Consider the following 8,057-nt stretch of genomic DNA (forward strand, 5'->3'; position numbering starts at 1 on the left):
TCGTTAGACACTGAATCTGCTGGCACCTTAATCTTGGACTTCTTCTCCATCTCCAGAATTTGGGCAGATAAATGTCTTTCGTAACACCTTCCAGTCTATGGTATTTTGTTACAGCAGCCTGGACTGGCAACAAGACACTAACAATAAATAGAGAACGATTTCATTTACATTTTGCAGCGCTAACAGGTTTTGATATATATTAAAAAATTACTTTTTATTGACATTAGTATTAATGGGACCAAGGGTGTTAGCTGAGTTATCTCAAACCTTCAGTGACTCTTGCGATACTCTACTCCTGTGGAAAAAAACCTCAATTAATCAAATTTGATAAACATGAGTACTGGGTCCATAAAACCAGTACAGTTAGAGACTAAAGACTAGAACTGACATCACCAAAATGACTGCGTAGTTTAAAAAACGACTGTGTCGTTTAAGCATGATCTCTCCGAGAGCATTGTTTAAATACAGTAAGTCAGGCGGAGAAGGACAGATACCATATGTTTGCACGTACAGGAGGATTAGGAGGAACTTAAATACAACTATGTTTAATTGGCAGGAAGGAGCGACATATTGGGCAGCGACTCCCCCGTTATGTAGAGATTAGTTTATCAGTTTCCTACCAGAAAGTGGAGCCCAATGGCACATGGCAGATAAGGTTTGAGGGCAAGGGTGTTTGAGGAAAGGTCAGAAGCCTGGGGAAGGCAGCAGAGGACATGGTACCTGAGGGAGAGAGCAGGGCCTCCGGGCCCTCCCCTTGCTAGGCAGAGGAGACAGGAGGCACCGGTGAGAAGGCAGAGGGTCAGCTTTGGGTCAAGTTTGCCTCCTCCCCAGTTCTTCCTGCTTCTCATCTGGGCATATGAGTTCAGGAAAGCCATCCCGTAGTCTGATTCGACGTCTATGTAGAGATGCAGTCAGAGTCTAATCCCTTGGCTTGAGCTATAATAAAAATCATAATTTGGTTTGTAAATCACTCTGGATAGCATAGTGTGGGATTAATGTCTGGTAATAATTTGCCCGGGAGTCTCATATGCTCTCTTAAAGACTGCAGTCAGTCTGACCTTCCTTTTTGACTTACCTCATTTGCATTGTATTTCATAATGCACAGTTGCTTGTGAACAGAATTACTTTGCAAAGCATATTTTAAAGAAGGATGTGTTCAAACTAAGTTGTTTGCAGATATGCAGCCTTCTCAAACATCTATTGGATTGGCGTCTAACAGAATAAGTACAGCAAATGTGTCATCATTGCTTGTAATGGCATTTTTTTTCTTTTAGAGAGAGGGAAAGAGAATAAGTGAGAGCCGGGAAGAGGCAGAGAGAGAGAGCACGCATCCCAAGCAGGCTCCACACTCAGCATGGAGTCTAACATGGGGCTCCATCCCCCGACCCTGAGATCATGACCTGAGCTGAAATCAAAAGTCAGTCACTCAGCCGACTGGGCCACCCAGGCACCTCTGTAATGGCAATTTCGAAACATGAAAACTGCGGCGCCTGGGTGGCTCAGTCAAATGAGCCTCAGACTTCAGCTCAGGTCATGATCTCTTGATTCGTGAGCTCAAGCCCCACATTGGGCTTGCTGCTGTCAGCTCAGAGCCCACTCTCTGTCCCTCCCCTGCTTGTGCTCTCTCTCAAACATAAATAAACACTAAACAAAACAAAAACAATGAATGTCATTTACAGTATACAGAACCAACACCCTGTGAATTAAAAGAGTTTAGGCAAAACTCTCTTCCCTTTGAAAACAAAAAGCCACCTTTGAAAACAAAGAAAAAAAAAAGGAAAAGTGGTTTGTCTACCTATTATCAACTGTAAGTATTAAACTTGGCTCAAAATGTATTGTCTTAATCTGCTTGCTTGGCCATAACAAAATACCATAGACGGAGCGGCTTACCCAACACTTAACTCTCACAGTGCTGGAAACTAGGAGCCCTGTATTAAGCTGCTGGTTTACTTTGAGCCCTGTATTCTTGGCTTGTAGGTGGCTGCCTTTCAGCCATGTACTCACATGACCCACTCTTTGTGCAGGCAAGGGGGAGCCCTTATGTTCTTCCTCTCTTTCCACCTGCCGCCTGGGCCCCACCCTTCCGACCTCATTTAACCTTTGTCAGCTCATAAGCCTTATCTTCAGAGACAGTCACAGTGGCAGTTAGGCCTTCAACATGTGCATTTTGGTGAGGACACCCACATTCAGTCCATAACAGGCATCCTGATTAAATGTGCCGTTCGTTCTACGTGTTTATGTGAGCTAAAATATAATTATTGCCTTTGCACTATGTGTTTCAATACAGCTATCAGACTTGACATTGGTCAATAAGTAATGAACAGAATGAATGGATGTCATGCTTAAATTTTGTTCATTATATTGTGTATAGAATATGCCACAATCAGGGAAGAATAAAAATATAATGGAAAGAGTAGAAAATACAAGTAATGGCTCTTGACTGGAATCTGTCTAGTTGAAGCCCAACAGCGATGTTACCACCGTAGTTTACAATAATAATCATGATGATCTTAGCACTGGTTTGCAACACATTTTGACCTACCTGATCTCATTTATGCGGGAATTCCAGAGACTCTTCCTGAATGGCCGTGTCTCTTCAACAGCTGAATGACTCTGGCTCGGTGGGGCAGTATCCCTGGGGATGCAGGGAGTGTCCCTGCTGGAGAAACCCTGCCACCACCCAGGACGTAGCAAGCCAGAGGAGCCTCCTGGCAGAAGGGAAAGAAAGACTGAACTCTGGATTCTTCTCCTCCTCCAGAGATAAGGAGACGAGGAAGAGCACTTGCCCCATCCAGGTTCTAGAACCATCAATAAGGGCGCCTGTGTGGCTCAGTTGGTTAAGCGTCCGACTTCGGCTCAGGCCTTGATCTCATGGTTTGTGGGTTTGAGCCCCCTGTCGGGCTCTGTGCTGACAGCTCAGAGCCTGGAGCCTGGTTCCATTTCTGTGTCTCCCTCTCTCTGCTCCTCCCCTGCTCATGCTCTCTCTTTCTCTCAGAAATAAATAAATTAAAAAAATTTTATAACCATCAATAAAATGCAGTTACCAGACTTCATAACAATACAACTAGCACCGCAGGGGGCCTTGGCACAGCCTTGAGCAGATCAGCTGGGCCATCCCAGGCCTGCAACTCCTGTCAGTGAAAGGATGTGGACGGCTGGGTTGTCACCTGTGGTCGCCAATTTTCATTTGGGGGCTCTTGCTAGCTAGCCCTGTGGTTTAGGATTTGAATAGACTGGCCTTGCTCTGGTGCAGAAAGGCCTGACAAAAGGCCAAGCTTACCTCTGGAACTCATGCTCGCTAGACTGTCCCCCCGCTGTGAGGACGGGAGATACTTGTGCTGTGTAGTAGCCCTAGTGACTAGCTCAGTGCCTGGCACATAATACGTGCTCAACGAGTATGTGTTCAACAAGGATTCCCACTTCACAGTTCTGAGCCTGCAGTGGGTAACCAGCGTCAAGTTCAAGAGAAAATCCACCCCTTGTCAACATTATTCAAAACAAGCGAAAAAGAGGACACAATAAAGAAGTCCATGGAAAGAAAGCAGCTTGGGTAAAATGCTGTCTGATTCTCCTTGCCCGTGTCTAGGCTCACTGTGTTTAAGTGAAAGGTCCAAACTCCATGTCAAAACATTTACATACGCCTTTCTAATTGAAAGCCTAGGGTTGTGGCAAGGCCTTAGCATGCTTTGAGCACCTTTTGATCGCCACAAATTCTAGGCTTGTCCGTGACATTGTTTTGACGGAGATGTTGTGGCCGGAGCCGTGGTCTGCCCATCAAACGGCTTAGCCTCTGCTTCCTGGCTAGGTTTCTGGCTCAGGTGACCTCACCACATAATCCCAGTAAGCTCTGGCCAGGGCAACTCTGGGCAAGATTTAAAGCACTGGTGACCGAGAGGATAGGCCTGGCACTGGTTTGGGCTTGCCCGTCAGGCGATCATATGACATCTGTGTTCCTAATGGTCAGACATGCCAGGCTCTCTGGAGACCCAGATGCCCCGTGTGTGTTATGATATCTGCACTGATCCCTTTCTAAGAGTCACTTGAGGTTTAGACGGAGAAATGCATTCGTGGCCGGTTATCAGTTGGGGAGGCACCGACATTCCACAGTCAGTTGAGTTAATCCCTTGCGGAGGTCCCAGAGATATTTCCACTGCTGTTGTCTTCTTTTCCAAACTGGTCGTCTGAATATGATAAATGTGAGTTTTACTGCTAACATTAGCTACGCCCTGAGCCCTAGCTTTGTGAGGCTGGGTGGTTTTGAACTAAGACATCAAACAAGGCAAGGCGCGGCTGTGCCACCTGAGATGTGACGATCTTGGGGGGGTGGGGAGGACACAGAAGCTCCCTTTGAACAGCGAACCTGGCTGTGTTTACAAAGCCTACCTTAGATGGTGAGGGCAAACCTGTGCTTTCAGAGAGCATGAGAACGTGCCCTTGAAGTCTCTGACAGCTTCCGGACTGTACAGGTTTGTGTCTTGTAGCGCCTCTTCTCACAGGCAGAATGAGCCTGATCCCCAGGGTTAGGGGGAGCTTCTGGGTAGCACTGTGGGTACTCTGTGCCCCTCTGTGAGGCCGGGGCCCAGAGGGATGCGTGTTTGTCCGGCCAGTGCCCTCACTTGGCACTGGGTCACTGGGCCAAGCCATGCGGGGTCAGTCTTAATCTCAGTCATTCGGACGGAGGCAGTTAGCTGTGTCTTGCACACATGCACTGGGATTAGGATCTTGGAGGAGCCCAGCCCAGACACCAAACACATCCTGTGACTTCCTCACCGGTGGACAAGAGGGGTACGGAGAGACTAGGTGCCCTCTAGCATAAGAGAAAAGAAACATGGACTTTTAGGAACTTTTGGAACTTCCAAAGTTCTAGTGTAGAGCTTCACGTTGCACTGTTGGTTTTTGTCAGGTCAGCGGATGCTTGGTCCGTGCTGGCCACCGTCCCTGGGTGCTGAGGCCACCGAAGTGATGAGGACAGGTTCCCTGACGGCAGGAGCTCGCCACTTCGTGAAGGATGTGGATAAGCAAACACAAGTCAATGCTGGTAGAAGCCTGAGGTGAATACCACATAAACAAGGAGAGAGAAAGGGGAACGGAGTGGGCAGACATACTGCGGGGGTAGGGAGTGTTCAAGAAAATGTGACAGGAAGAAACATTTGAGCTGGGCTTTGAAGAAGTGGACGCTTGGCAGGCTGATGGGTTTGGTGGGGGAAGTGTTCGAAGTAGAAACACAGCGTGAGCCTGTGGCAGTGGGGGTCATGGCTCATCCCTGAGCCCCCCAGGGCCCGGCACACAGGAGGGTGCCTACAGTGCCCCGGGGATTGGCCATCACATGGGAGACCCTTTGGTTTCCCCAAGAAGAGAGGGTGAGGTCCAGGAAAGAGTCCCTGCTGGAAGCTGGAGCCGGGCCGCATAGTTATAGCTCAGGAGTTGTTGTTTTATAGTGTTGGTCTTAGGGAGCGATTGAAGGCTCTGCATTTCATTTTATTTTAAAAGTTTGTTTGTCTGTTTGTTTATTTAGAATCCCAGACGGGCTCCATGCTCACAGCAGAGAGAGATCCCAAAGCAGGGCTTGAACTCATGAACCGCAAGATCATGACTCGAGCCAAAGTTGGATGCTGAACCGAGTGAACCACCCAGGGCCCCCTCCAGTGCGCATTTTAGAAAGATCTGCCTAAGGCCTCGTGTAGAGTGGGTGGGAAGAGGCTACAGTGAACAGTCCGAGGAAGGGCAGGACTGACTGCTTTCCCACGTTAGCAGTGGATTTGGCCTGGATATGGGCAATTTGGCTCCTCCGTAGCTCCATTGTATCCAGGGTATGTGTGGTGGTCCTGGGAGGCTGCTTTCTGGGGCCTCTCTGTTCCTGGAGAAGCAGCAGGGGCGCTGGGTAGAGGTGGTGCCTCTTGGTGGAAGGAGGCTGGGACTGGAGAAGAAGGAAAATGCAAAGAAGGCCACGTGGCATCTTTGGGGACTAGCTCCTGAGCCCATGGAACAGTGCTCTGAGGGCTCCAGAAAACCATTAGTATTTGCGAAAAGTATGGTTGTATAGTAGCAAGTGGAGTTGAGTAAAAGAGAGTGAGAAAAAATTTAATTTTTGTGTAGCTTTACTTTCAAAGAAACAAACTGAAGATCACACATTATATTTGGTTTTGTATCTTAACTCTGTTCCCTGAGCATTATTTGAAGAGCATCTGCTTATTCCCTTAAATGTATTGTTATTTCTTGCTGAATTCCAAGGAATTCTTTATGCTCAGGAATAATGCTTAATAGCTCCTAACACAATCCACAGAAGGCACCTCCATGCAAATAAATTAAAGTATTTTACTCAGGTCAATTTAAAAAGTAAAAAAAAGAGTTGGGAAGATAAATTATTTGGCTCTGCAGTGGCATGTCGGACCAAGTATAATATAGCAAAATATCGGTCTTACAAAGAAAAAAGTCAAAGGAAAAGATTATGCTCGAAATTGCTCCTGGCTGACTGGCCTTCTGGTTATTAATTCAAATGTCCCTCCTATTGGTGCTGTTAATGGCTTCAAACAGATCTTGTCTCCTTTTATGCAAGGGGAAAATTGGACCCATTCCAAACAAAATAGCAGTAGCAGGAGGAAGCCAACATTTGCAGCATTGTTAGATAACTCTAACTATTAATTTTCTTCAACCAAGTCGCTTTTCATTTTTCACATATCTTTCTTACACTGCCTAAATCTACAAGTTAGACATTCCTAGTGTGTAAAAAAGTCTAAATAATAATAATAAAAAAGAGAATTTTCCCATTTGGTTAGCTTCCTGTCTCCCTTCCTGGGCTATTTCACCAATGCCAGGTAGTGACACAATAGTAGAAACCTCAGATGTGTGTTTTTTGGTTCTCAACTAGAGATGGGGGATACAGAATGGGAGGGAGGGTAAAATTTTTGGGGACAGAGGAGGAGAGGAGAGCTAGGCAGAAATAATTTGAAAATGAACCTCACGTGATGCCGACATGCCCTCAGGTTGAAAATCACTTAGACTTGTTGATTCTTGGAAGTTAAGGGATCTTTGAGTTCAGCCATAATCCCTTCTACCTCAGGTTGGAACCTCCCCTGTTTGATCCTGTGATCTATGCTTGGATATCTTATGGACATTATGTTCCTAGACCGTTTTAATATTTAGAACTTATTTCTTCATCTTGAGCCCTGTGTAGTGGTCATTTTTCCACTTTTTGGATGCCTTAAATCCATTTCTCCTTCCTAAAAGTACCATGATTTCTTTTTGGGACATAACTTGGAGCAGGCTGGATTAGACTAATAGAGATGTCTTCCTGATGTGGAAGTCAAAGACATCTTTGAAAGTCTCTTCTGCCAGACTCTTCCTGTCCCTTCCCTGGGATGGTCAAAGGGTAGGCATGGGACCCCGGAATTCTTTTTTTCTAGGGGTAGTACCAGACAAGATGATAAAGAAATTCCCAAACCCAGGATCTTTTATTATGACCTCTTTCTTGTTAGTCTGATTGGCCCCATGTTAGCCTTCGGCTTTTCAGTAACTGGTGAACTCCTTTATGCAAATCAAGTGATTTTTTTTTTTTTTTTACAAATAGTTTATTGTCAAGTTGGTTTCCATATAACACCCAGTGCTCATCCCCACAAGTGCCCCCTAGGTGATTTCTGTTGCAAAGGAAAGTAGAAGGTAGCAATCGAGGAAAGCCTTCCTGAGGGGGTTCACATCTGAAGACTAATTAACATCCATAATTACCCAGCACTTCCTTGTGTTGGGCCCCTGTCAGTATTGGCAAGTCAGGGACAAAACACTACTTCTGGCCTTTAAGAGGCTCACAGTATAATGGAGGAGACAGACAAATGACAAATCTGACCATGACATTTCTGTGTGACAAATCCAACACAGAGATAAGAGCAGGCTGCTGGGCACTGGGCAGCTCGAGGCCAAGGTAGGAAGGAGTGTTCCATTGCTTCTCCCTGGAGGCAGAACTCCGAGCGTAGGCTTCCTTGACCGTCCGTAGGGCTCTCGTGGCGAGAAGCAGAGAAGGAACATCGAGGACTGAGATTTACTGTGGACACCTGAATGGTTGA

The 8,057-nt window shown here is 46.3% G+C and overlaps 1 long non-coding RNA gene across 1 annotated transcript; it reads right to left on the bottom strand.

Moving 5' to 3' along the window:
- Positions 1 to 229: 229 nt before the first annotated feature.
- On the bottom strand, positions 230 to 2,017 carry LOC144241599 (uncharacterized). The gene is made up of 3 exons (XR_013338120.1): positions 1,891 to 2,017; positions 721 to 936; positions 230 to 295 (listed from the first exon to the last, which is right to left on the bottom strand). It is a non-coding gene; the product is annotated as an uncharacterized LOC144241599 (long non-coding RNA).
- Positions 2,018 to 8,057: the final 6,040 nt, after the last annotated feature.

The sequence above is a fragment of the Crocuta crocuta genome, unplaced genomic scaffold (assembly GCF_008692635.1).
Source record: "Crocuta crocuta isolate KB4526 unplaced genomic scaffold, BGI_CrCroc_1.0 scaffold25, whole genome shotgun sequence".
NCBI classification, from domain to species: Eukaryota; Metazoa; Chordata; class Mammalia; order Carnivora; family Hyaenidae; genus Crocuta; species Crocuta crocuta.